A 13119-nucleotide genomic window follows, 5' to 3' on the forward strand; every position below is an offset into this window, starting at 1 on the left:
GCTACAACCCTGTCTCACTCCCTTCCCAACCACTGCTTCCCTTTCATGCCCTTCGACTCTTATAACTGCGATCTGGTTTCTGTACAAATTGTAAATAGCTTTTCGCTCCCTGTATTTTACCCCTGCCACCTGCAGAATTTGAAAGAGAGTATTCCAGTCAACATTGACAAAAGCTTTCTCTAAGTCTACAAATGCTTGAAACGTAGGTTTGCCTTTCCTTAATCTATTTTCTAAGATAAGTCGTTGGGTCAGTATTTACTCACGTGTTTGAACATTTCTACGGAATTCAAACTCATCTTCCCCGACGTCGGCTTCTACCAGTTTTTCCATTCGTCTGTAAAGAATTCGCGTTTGTATTTTGCAGCCGTGGCTTATTAAACTGATAGTTCGGTAATTTTCATATCTGTCAACACCTGACTTCTTTGGGATTGGAATTAATATATTCTTCTTGAAGTCTGAGGGTATTTTGCCTGTCTCATACATCTTGCTCACCAGATGATAGAGTTTTTCCAGGGCTGGCTCTCCCAAGGCTATCAGTACTTCTAATTGAGGCAAAATAGATTGACTGCCCCTGCTTTAGCTGACTATCTAATCAGTAAGCTAACGTACATCCCCCATTAAAGTGCTCAAACTAAGGCTTGCAATACCTTAACGACTTCCAAGGTTAGTTTATTTTATACCTCTTTTTCAGTACTTCTACATCTACATAGATACTCCGCGAGGCACCGTAGTTGTTTGGCGGAGGGTACCCTGTACCACTACTAGTCATTTCCTTTCCTGTTCCACTTGCATACACAGCGTGGGATAAACGACTGGCTATATGCCTCCGTTCGAGCCCTAATTTCTCGGATCTTATCTTCGCGGTCCTCACGCGCAGTGTACGTTGGCGGTAGTAGAATCGTTCTGCAGTCAGCTTAAAACGCTGGTTCTCTAAATTTTCGCAATAGCCTTTCTCGAAATGAACGACCCTTTTCCTCCAGCGATTCCCATTTGAGTTTCCAAAGCATCTCGGTAACACTTACGGTTGTTCGAATCTAACGCTAACAAATCTAGCACCCCACCTCTGCCGCGCGAGATTAGCCGAGCGGTCTGAGGCGCTGCAGTCACGGACTGTGAGGCTGGTCCCGGCGGAGGTTCGAGTCCTCCCTCGGACATGGGTGTGTGTGTTTGTCCTTAGGGTAATCTAGGTTAAGTAGTGTGTAAGCTTAGGGACCGATGACCTTAGCAGTTAAGTCCCATAACATTTGACACACATTTTTTGAGCCCACCTCTGAATTGGCTCGATATCTTCCTTCAATCCGACCTAGTATGGATCCCAAACACCCGAGTAGTAATAAGGAGTAGGTCACACCAGCGCTCTATATTTGAGCTCCATTACAGGTGAATCACTCTTTCTTAAAATATTCTGAATAAACCAAAGTCGACCATTCGCCTACCCTATACTCGTTCTACACTGAAGAGCCAAAGAAACTGGTACAGTTGCCTAATATTGTGTAGGGCCCCGTCGAGCACGTAGAAATACCACAACAAGACATGGCATGGACTCGACTGTCTGAAGTAGTGTCGGAGGGAACTGACATCATGAATGCTGCAGGGCTGTTCGTAAATCCTTAAGAGTACGAGAGCGTGGAGATCTCTTTTGAACAGTACGTTGGAAGGCATCCCAGATATGCTCAATAATGTTATGTCTGGGAAGTTTTGGTGACCAGCGGAAGTGTTCAAACTCAGAAGAGTATTCCTGAAGCCAATCTGCAGCAATTCTGGACGTGTTGGGTGTCACATTGTACTGGTGGAATTCCGAAGTCCGTCGGAAGGCGGAATGGACATGAATGGGTGCAGGCGATCAGACAGGCTGCTTGCGTACGTGTCACCTGTCGGAGTCGTATGTAGGCGTATCAGGAGCCCCGTATCACTCCAAATGCACACACCACCCACCATTACAGAGCTTCCACCAGCTTGAACAGTCCCCTGATGATATGCAGGGTCCAGGTATTCATGAGGTTGTCTCCATACCCGTACACATCAATCCGCTTGATACAATTTGAACCGAGATTCGTCCTACCATGCAACATGTTTCCAGTCATCAACTCTCCAATGTCGGTGTTGATAGGCCCAGGTGAGGCGTAAAGCTTTGTGTCGTGAAGTCATCAAGGGTACACGAGTGGGCCTTCTGCTCCGAAAGCCCATATTGATGATATTTCGTTGAATGGTTCGCACGCTGACGCTTGTTGCTGGCCCAGCATTGAAATCTGTAGCAACTTACGGAAGGGCTGCACTTCTGTCACGTTGAACGTTTCTCTTCAGCCGTCCCATTCTTGCAGGATCTTTTTCCGGCCGCAGCGATGTCGGAGATTTGATGTTTTACAAGATTCCTGATATTCACGATACATGCGTGATGTGGTCGTAGGGAAAAATCGCCACTTCAGTACTACCTCGGCGATGCTGTCTACCATCGCTCGTGCGCAACACCACGTTCAAACTCAATTAAATCTTGATAACCTGCCATTGTAGCAGCAGTAACCGATCTAACAATTGCACCACATTCTTGTTGTCTGTATAGGCATTTCTAACCGCAGCGCCGTTTCTTGCCTGTTTACATATCTCTGTATTTGAATACGCATACCTATAACAGTTTCTTTTGGTCTTCAATGTATTGCGTATCGCTTTCCAACGTTACGCCCAGATATTTAAACGACTACACTGTGTTAAGCAGAACACTAGTAATACTGTAATCGACCATTACATGTTTGATCTTCCTGCTCATCCGCATTAACTTACATTTTTTTCACATTTAGAGCTAGCTGCCATTCAGTACTCTGTAACCACACAGTATCGATGGTGGAGGTAAAAACAATCCTGCATTCTTGCTTGGTAGAGCCACTAAGGGACATGGCGGTGATCAGTCTATCAACATGCCTCGACGAATCATATCTACATAAGACGGTGCGCACTTTGCCGCTTCGCAAGGAAACGGGCTGTCAGCACCTTAAGTTGCCCGCCATACTGACGTATGCTACATTTATGTCTTTGACATATTCGGCCACTTACTTCAGACAGAAAACATAGAAGATCGACTCGCGGCTGCTCTCGGTCAACAATGCCACCACATACCTGAAAATCATGCCTCGTAGATGTCCCGTGTGCGCTGCCTCTTCCGAGGCAACTGCGCCAAGAAAGTGGCCAACAAAACGTCTGAAACTGAACACGGATCAATGGCTTTGAATTCTCTTCATCGAAGGGTGCAAGATTTGTCTCACCCGCAATGACTGTCATACAAGAGAGGAGGGATGCAGTGCTGAGTTTAACAAGGAAGTGGGTCAACCATATTCTGAGCCACTTTAATGAAAACATGTTCGACACCTCTCTTTGCTATCGACGGTAATTCGAGGGCCGTCCAGTATTGCTATAGGATTCTTTAACCTATTTTCGTGTCCTACAGTGAACGTTTTGGTGATGGGTTCGTCTTTTAACCCTTTGAGTCCCAATAACATAAGAAAACGTAATTATATTTTTTTCACATAATTGATATTTATGATCATAGTACGCTTCGAATTCAAGAAGAAATTAGCAGAAACTAAACAGTCAATTGTTTTAAGGTTGTGGTCTCACTTTGGAGCCACCCGGACAAACAGTTTTCAACAGCCAATCCTTTTACGAGATAAATTTGAAAACAATTTCGCATTCTTCCTAAACACAATTTCACATATCTAAACTTCCATAAACTAAAATGCCTAAAACAAATTGTTGTCCTAAATAACAAGCAAAAATGGGCCTCAAATTAAATAAATTTCTATCAAAAGTATTTACTGCTCCCGTGGTTTCATTTCGAAACCACTCATAAAAGCGATAGTACAAATTCAAATTTACTCAACAACAACTTTAGATATATTTACCGCCACCGTCAGTTATCTCCTCAGTATGATTACTGTATAAAAAACCAGATGTCATTATCTCCTACAATTACGTAACACATCTCCGAGCCGACTGTTACTTTGAACGTTCCAAGTGTCCGCTACAATGCACTACACTCGCAGGGGTACTCAGTGTACCATACATGTGTCTGTCTTGCAGTAGCTTCGATGGCACTGGTACTCAAAAAAAGACAATAAAATGGCCATGTCATGCAGTAGCCGAAGCCACTCACAGGGTTAAAGATGATAGTGCACGATAACATCGCTGCCATCTCGCCTACACTTTTGTCCACGTATCAGGAATCAACCGATTGAAATGGCACTCTGTATCGGTTGGCGAGCAACTGATCCATCATTCCTGGAACCTCCTCGCACCTGGATGACTTCAGGGAGACCGCCATTGTAGTACAGAACAAACTTGAGCAGCAACGTATCGACCACATTAAGGACAACATGCCGAGGAGGGTCCAAGGATATCACAAAACATGCGGTGCAGCAACATGGCATTGAACACACGCACCGGACAAGAACATTCCCGCTCCTGGCAGACGTGACGCTTATGTCGTGTAACGCAGCCTTAGGTCCTCATAAAGACCTCATTTCAGGGAGGAACAGGGTCCACGAGTTTCTTCACGTATGGCGTATCTAACTAACTGATGATTAGATACCGTAGAGTCACCAGATTGCCGGGATGTCGATTGCTACATTCAAAGTAGACATTTTATATGAGATTAAGATTGGGAGTTTAACGATACGAATTTTATGGCTCGCAGCATTTGAAAAGTCTCAAAATTTTGACTCATCGACCACACACTACACGTCCCCCGTCACCTACTATTTAATTTCCTTATTGTTTGGCCCACTTAGCTTTATATGCTTGCGTGTGCAATGACGATCTGAGAGGTACACGCCTTCAAACGTCCAATCAGCACAGTTCTCTTCGCAATGATCGCTTGGAAACTGTTTCGTAAGGCTTATTCTTTAGTTCCCTCGGAAATCCTCTGCCAGACACTTAAATGTGCAGGTATCCATGTAGATGTAGATGTAGATGAACTGTTTCGTAGGCTTATTCTTCTGTTCCCTCCTCCCCTCGAATCACACACTTTCGCAGTTATACATGTGGTGCAAATTTCTACACCTTTCGAGTTACAAAAACAAAACTGTTTATGTTTCTTCGATTTACTGAAAACAGATTTATAGTGATATCATAATTTGTTAAAAATAAAAAATACAAGAAACGGATATTTAGAACGGTGGTAAAGGTCCTAAATTTTAAGGCTATGACGTCCAATAAAATGATTTCGACATCAATTTCAGTTTCAACTTAAACTTACCATAAGAGCGAAAAGTGCCCTACGCTGGATGTTTTTGACATACTCACTCATCGTCGCTCCCTCTTTATCGTGCAGTTAATTTCATTTGCAAATATTGAGAAGCGGTCTGGATACGGCGTGACGAATATATTGCGACAGCTGCGATACCACACATCACTTTGGCTGATTTCAATCGGCTCGTTTAGAATAATTTCATTTGTGGTCTGATTTTCTTATTTACAAGTTTCCCATCATAACGAACGTTAGCCTGTTCCATGCGTCTGTCTCTGTTACCGTGAGCTCAATGAGGAATTATTTTGTCCTTGAAGTCATTTTTGCTCCGAATTTCTAGTGGTACATTTCTCACACAATGGAACAATGTCTATAGAACTTCCATTGGAAAATAATGTACTAAAATCGATTTTCATCAAGGGAACAGTTTTAAAACTTTCACTCAATGGCAGATTTCATTATAACCTGCTATAGTGTTTGCAAACTTAACTTCTGCTCGACGTCAGCATCATGCATGCCGGCGTTTGCCAGCTAAAACGGGCTATCAAAGTTAGGGCAAAGTCCTTAGTCTGCATAATATTTCAAGTGTGTTTCTGAATTAAGCTTGCACTAAGATTTCACATTCCCCTCAGCCCTAAATTCTTTCTCATTTCCGGTACGTAACGTTTTCAGCTCAAATATTTTACCTTCAACTCTCCACGGCTTATTAAAATTTCGAATTAAGTAAATTATAATACAATGTCAAATATTCAAAGATTCCTATTTGTTTATCGCTGATATTTTCCTCCGTAGCCCGATCTGATTCAGTGGCTGTGCAGCTCTTTAGTAATCAGCGAAACCAATTGTTTCCACATTATCAGAACAAAATGGAAGATGATTTATATACAGAGTGAAACAAAGCTGTACAGAGAGACTTCGAGATATTTGAGGGTGTCTTCAGAAACAAACTGAGTATAGGAACATCGTAAAATCACGCTACAGAGCGTCGAAGCCACAGAGACCAACGCTTGCCGCTAGCCCACCGCTTCCAGCAGCAAGCGCGGACTACGCTGAGGTGACAGAAGTCACGGGGTACCTCCTTATACCGTGTCCGACCTCCTTTTGCTCGGCGTAGTGCAGCAGCTCGATATAGCATGGACTCAACATGTCGTTGGAAGTCCCCTGCAGAAATACTTCCCATACTGCCTTTATAGCTGCCCATAATTGCGGAAGTGTTTGCTGGTGCTGGATTTCGTGCACGACCCCACTTCTCGATTATGTCTCATAAATGTTCGATGGAATTCATGTTGGACGATCTGGGTCGCTCGTACTGTCCAGAATGTTCTTCAAACCAATTGCGAACAATTGTGGGGCGGTGGCATGGCGCATTGTCATACATAAAATTCCCAGTGTTGTTTGGGTTCATGAATACCAACAATAGCTACAAATTGTCTCCAGGTAGCTGAACATAACCATTATAGGTTCTGTTGGACCAGAGGACGCAGTCCGTTCCATGTAAACACAGCCCGCACCATTCTGGAGCCACACCAGATTGCAAAGTGCCTTGTTGACAACTTGAGTTCAGGTTCATCATGTGGTCGTCCCACACTCGAACCCTACCATCAGCTCTTACCAACTGAAACCGGGGTTCGTCTGACCAGGCCACGGTGATCCAGCCGTCCAACCGGTAAGGTAATGAGCCTAGGAGAGGCACTGCAGGCGATGCCATGCTGTTAACAAAGGCACTTGCGTCACAGCCCATTAACGCCGGATTTCGCCGCACCGTCCTAACGGATCCGTCCGTCGTACGTCCCACATTGATTTCTGCGGTTACTTCATGTAGTGTTGTTTGTCAGGTAGCACTGACAACTCTACGCAAACGCCGCTGCTGTCGGTCGTTAAGTGAAGCCCTTCGGCCACTGCGTTATCCGTCGTGAGAGGTGATGCCTGAAATTTGCTATTCTCGGCGCACTCTTTACACTGTGCATCGCGAAATATTGAATTTCCTAATGATTTACGGTATGTAATGTCGTACGCAACTAACTCCAACTACCACATCGCTTTCAAAATCTGATAATTCCCGTCGTGCGGTAATAATCATGCCGGAAACCATTTCACCTGAAGCACATGAGTACGAATGACGGTGCCCCTAATGCACTGTCATTTTATACATTGCATTGGCAATGCTACCGCCATCTGCGTATGTGCATACGCCATGCTGTTATTTTTGTCATTACTTTTTGAGGGCGGAGTGACAGCGGGACATTTGGCCTGGCAGTATTCAGTCGTTGGCTGCCATTGAGCGGGTCCATATCAGTCGCAACAGTAATGCAGAGACGGCGATGCGCAGTGGCGACTGCGGGGAAAGAAAACTCGGCGGTAATTCGTAGTTTGGTTCGTGCTGTTGCCGGCCGAAGTGGCCGTGCGGTTAAAGGCGCTGCAGTCTGGAACCGCAAGACCGCTACGGTCGCAGGTTCGAATCCTGCCTCGGGCATGGATGTTTGTGATGTCCTTAGGTTAGTTAGGTTTAACTAGTTCTAGGGGACTAATGACCTCAGCAGTTGAGTCCCATAGTGCTAAGAACCCATTTGAACCATTTGGTTCGTGCTGTTGTGACGTGTAATGAAGAACTTTTCTTGGTCTGTTATGGTGAAACGAGAGTAAATGGGCAAACAATTTTACGCCTACTGCGTAAAACGTGTCAGCTACAGCACTCTACGTCTGCCGCTTTTCATCCTCATCTGCATGGCAGGTGGTTTCGTGGAAAGTCAAGCAGGTGGAGGTAGCGTGCTCGGTGCACAAAGATTTGAGAACGATATGCTTATGCAATTCTACGTAGACCCATCCACAAATACTGGCACTGTAACAAATGAATTGCAAAGCAACTGCGTGACGATCAGGAGAATGATGTTCGAGGAATGGAGGCACTAATTTTGTTTCCCTGATGTAAAGGCGCTTGCGACTTTTTGTTTTGTCCTCGCATTAAGTTCGGGCAGTGATTTTCACAGTGCTGTGCCACGCAGCTGCATTTTGTAAAAAATAGTTTTATTCTCTATCGCGAGGACTACAGTGAAATATTCGAGATCAAATACATTAGAGAGCCTAAACAAATAGCATTAAATGAAATCGCAACTGCGAATAAGGACAACCATCAGCTGCAGAATGGAATGACGACAACGAAAATTTGTGCCGGACCGGGACTCCAAGCCAGATTACTCGCTTATCGTGAGCGGTGGGCCTCCCATTTATTTTCTTTACTACATTTTGTTCATCGTATCTGGTCGTGGCGGACGTCACATGACATTCCTTGAAGTTCATTGTTGACTTTTTTTTTTTGTTTTTTTTTTGTTTTTTTTTTTTTTACAGGGACCACGCAGCTTTCTGGTTGAACATGCTGAGCTACCGTACCGGCTCCTATTTGGCTATCCGTGCACGATTCACGGCAAGACTAAAACTTCCACATGTCGACAATCAGTCGGGCACAAATTTTGATTCTCGTCATCCCATTCTACAGCTGATGGTTGTCCTTATTCGCAGTTGCGAATTTATTTAATGTACATCATAACGGCTGTAGTAGCCACAGTGCCACTTCGCATCGTAATCAGTATAACGCAGGCACTGCAATTCGTACAAACAAATAGCAGTTGTGGTGGTAGCGTGACACAGGGTGTCCAAATTGTGACTATTTTTTTAATGTTAGGGAGAGATTCCCAATCTCGGTATTTGCCTTAACAACCAACGTCCTGGAAAGCTTGTTCGGATCCCTGGCAGTAGAACTACTTTTAATTAAATGAAACTGTGTGGTTCCAGAGACTTTTTCAAGTCTCAAACATCTGCAGTGTATATGCGCAGACTGAAGCGAGGAATGAAAATTTATACCAAGGTCGAGATTTGAACCCAGGGCTCCAGCACACTAGGCAGATGCGCTAACATCTACCCCATTCTGGCACAGTGGCTTCGCATAACTGCGTGGACTTCCCTAGCAAACCTGTCACCTCAATCCAAATTAGTCTTTGTGCAAATATTCATTCGTCGCTTTTATCTGCAGATATACATCATAGACATTATTAAATAATTTCTTTGGACAACTTAAGCGGAAGCGAATCCACACACCATCTACCAACGGGATTATCAAGAAAAAATTATAATCAATTTATTGGCTGGCGTTCTGTTCGGTTACCTGATTCCATCAACCCATGTTCTCTTCCCGCCGACAGACGATTATCCAACATTCATTCGAAGAGTACTGCCGGAATCTTTAAACAAGGGGCCATTTGTAGCCCATCAACGTACGTGGCTCTAGCACATAGTCTAGCTGCCAGAACCCAAATTAGAAAGATATTTGAACATCGCTGGATTGGTTCGAGATAGCCCTGCAGCTTGGCCACCTGTCACTAGAACTCATCGCGTTTCCTTTTTTTTTTCTTTTCTGTGGCTCATTCTCAAGAATATTTTGTACGAAATTCCAGTAGTGTCAACCGAGGACTCTCGAAGACCAATTTATGCGGGGTGTGAAGATATTCGCACTCTGTCCGGTATCTGGAGGGTATGTGCCTACCTCATACACGCAGGCTCGCGCCTTAAACCCTTCCTGTAACTCACCTTCTTTTAAAAATGTAGCACATGGTAATTTTCACTCTTTGAAAATTGTTTTGTATTCTCTACCATGCGCAATGACGTTCCTCGTCGTATTGGCTTGTACATATCTTTTGTTTTGATATATTTAAAGTATTGAATTCAACATTTGAGGCTGACTGCAGTACAATTTTACTGCCACCAACTTACATTTCGCGGAAAGATCACAAAGATAAGACAAGAGATTAGGGCTCGTACAGAGACATATAGGCAGTCATTTTTCCCTCGTTCTGTTTGTGAGTGGAACAGGGAGAGAAGGTACTAGTTGTGGTACGAGGTACCCTCCACCACGCACCGTATGGTGGATTGCGGAGTATGTATGTAGATGTAGATGTAGATGATAACTGCTCTGTTAGTAATAGAACGCAACTGGCAGCCAGAACCTCCAGTGGAAGAGATGGAGGCGGCTGCTGCGATGGCAAACGTTAGCCTCTGAAAGTTCAGTGCTGCCGGTATTGTTCTGTCACGCCTTGCAGACCGACAAACATTCAGCCGTCAGCCACGATTACAGTCAAAGGTGTCGTGTACCGGGATTTGTCGTTCCACACGTACTGAAAACTCTCTAGCATCATTGAATAACGTCTCCAGTCAAAGATTCCTATCCTCGATTTTTCCTCACAACACTCTCTGTAACACAAAATTGTTAAGGCTCTCGTGGTCACTTGTTGACTAACTGCCTGTTGGCTTCCGTCTCGGGTTCTTCGGCCGACGTTCATCTAATGATTTTACTGACGTTTCGCCGGTGGTGAACCGGCAATGGTGGGTGAAGCTTTGACAATGCCAGCCACTCGTGCTGGCGAAACGTCAGTAAAATCATTAGATGAACGTCGGCCGAAGAACCCGAGACCGAAGACAACAGGCAGTTTGTCACTCTCTATATTCTTTTAAGGTTCGTAGATGCCGTTTTATTACGTAGAAGCGTGCGGAACGTTTTGAGCTGTGTGGTGTTCTTGACATCATCAGGCATGTATCAACTGAATTAACCCAACGTATGTGTGCCTGTTTCTTATAGTGACGTGTAAGTGTTGTACTGTGAAGGAGCGGAACTGTTATACAGGTAAACCATAAATAGTTCTCTTTAGTGGTGATAAAAGCATCATAATTTGAAGGAATGGTAATGAAATCCTCGTGGGAGCTGCTGATTTTCTGCAAATGGCCTAATATAAAAAAACATGCAATTAACTTTTGTACAAGACAGCAGAGGAGAGTGTTGTACGTAGACGATATTGTACCTGGGATCGCATGATTTTTTTTTTTTTTTTTTTTTTTTTTGCTGGTTCTACAGTCCAGTGATTGTTTTTAGAATCACACGCAGGAACGCGCAACAGGGACCGGCATGAGCGGTTTGCGCCATTCTCTACACATTTTGGTGTTAGAGATGAATCTGTGTTTTCGACAGCCTTTGTAATTATTTCTCGTTCTACACGTTTAAGTACTGTATAAAACATTAAATTCTTTAGAATGTATTGTTAATTTCCAGGTACTGAATTTTATTTTGAGGCGCTATGCACGTATTGCACCGCCAATATGCCGGTGGTTCGAGTCCTCCCTCGGGCATGGGTGTGTGTGTTGTTCTAAGCGTTAAGTTAGTTAACCTTAGTTCAAGTAGTGCATAAGTCTAGGGACCGATGACCTCAGCAGTTTGGTCCCTTAGGAATGCACACACATTTGAACATTTTTTTAAATTTTTATGGCGAGTAAAACGCTACGTACTTTTACAACTTTTTTTCTTCATGTGGGGAACCAAGGCTGTAAATTTGTTAAAGAACATTTTGAAGCATTCCTCCTTGGCTTTTCCTTCACAAGTATTCAGATTATTACACTTTGCACGATTGGCAAATTTCAGCCTTCCAGGCCATTTTCAAGCGCAGTCTACAACGAAACAAATAAAAGATACAGCTGATATAAGTTTGACTTATTGACATACAACAACGTTTTATAATGGTTAGCCCAAAACTGTACCTACAGGTGCCGTGGTGTTGTACAATTATGCTCTTAATAAAAGACGATACAGCCGGTATGAAAGCGAGCACATAACTTGTAAGAGTCAGAATTAAAACCATAAAGCGTGCTGCGTGCAGTAACAGTCATCTTTGTAACTAATGCCACGTTATAGGATATTATGGTGTGCTCGCTTTCGTTGTCGAATACCAACTGTCACTTCTGTACACGCAGGAACCAGTTACAGCAAATATACAGCGAATAGCATCAGTGTGTCCATAGGTTGATACATGGCTTATAGACGTAACGTACTGTATTCTACTATAAGCACATATTAAAGCTCGCAATTGTTAAAAATAATTCAGATCTAGAACGAACGATTTGCGAAGTCATCAAATGTGTCTTGACTCCTTTTTGTGCTAATGTTAAGCTTTTATAGTCCTTATACAGATTGTTTTTGGTTCTGGTATTATAATCAAGTTTAGCACTATTTTCTGTAAAAAGAGACATGTTGGAAATGACAAAGGACATCAATGAGTATATGTACTGAGAAGTAGTAGTTAGAATACCAAGTTTCTTAAATATACCTTCTGCCAGGCGGTACATCATTAGAAACATAACCTGAGACAACAATTAACAAATAATGTTTACTTCATCTAGAAAGCAACATTCATGAGTCATGATCGCTTAGATTCAGAGTCAGATTAGTTATTGTAATACATGGCTCACTAAATGACGTATAAAGCGTTTTTTAAAATTATGGAACGAGATACAAACTTAAAGATATATTAAGAAAAAGTGATGAAAAGAAAAAATTAGCAGTTCATACTTTAGCGTCATGACCTAAGGACATCTTCTGTAAAAGGGGCTACTGGCAGATAATATGGCAAATGATGCATCAAGTAAAGAGTATATAACATCCTAAAATATATGGTTGTGAATATTTAAAATATGAACAGAGGTAGTTTTCTACAACAAAAATAAGTGCCACGGTATAATAGGTGACGGTAAAATCCATAATCTATAAAAACAAAACTTTATTCTCGTGGCATTGTCTGAGAATATCTTATATTAAGTGCCATTAGCGACTAAAAATGCGGGGGTAAGAGGATGGGGAGGGCTACATTGAATAAAATCATAGCACGTTGAAACAAAAGGTTACAAACAAAATTAAAACAATGTGACAGTGCTTAGTTATAGCATAACTACATAATACGCAATAAAACGATGGACAGTTAATTTCGAATCATGGTCTGAGGTAGTCTAACCTTAACTGTTCTATCAGTGGCAAAAAAAAAAGAGCAGTGGGTACACAGTCTTCTATAGTG

The 13119-nt window shown here is 42.9% G+C and overlaps 1 protein-coding gene across 1 annotated transcript in view; it reads left to right on the forward strand.

The window, feature by feature from the left end:
- Nucleotides 1-13119, forward strand: part of LOC124711425 (tenascin-like) — a 161473-nt gene that overhangs the window by 122241 nt on the left and 26113 nt on the right. The window lies entirely within an intron of this gene.

Source organism: Schistocerca piceifrons, chromosome 1 (assembly GCF_021461385.2).
Source record: "Schistocerca piceifrons isolate TAMUIC-IGC-003096 chromosome 1, iqSchPice1.1, whole genome shotgun sequence".
NCBI classification, from domain to species: Eukaryota; Metazoa; Arthropoda; class Insecta; order Orthoptera; family Acrididae; genus Schistocerca; species Schistocerca piceifrons.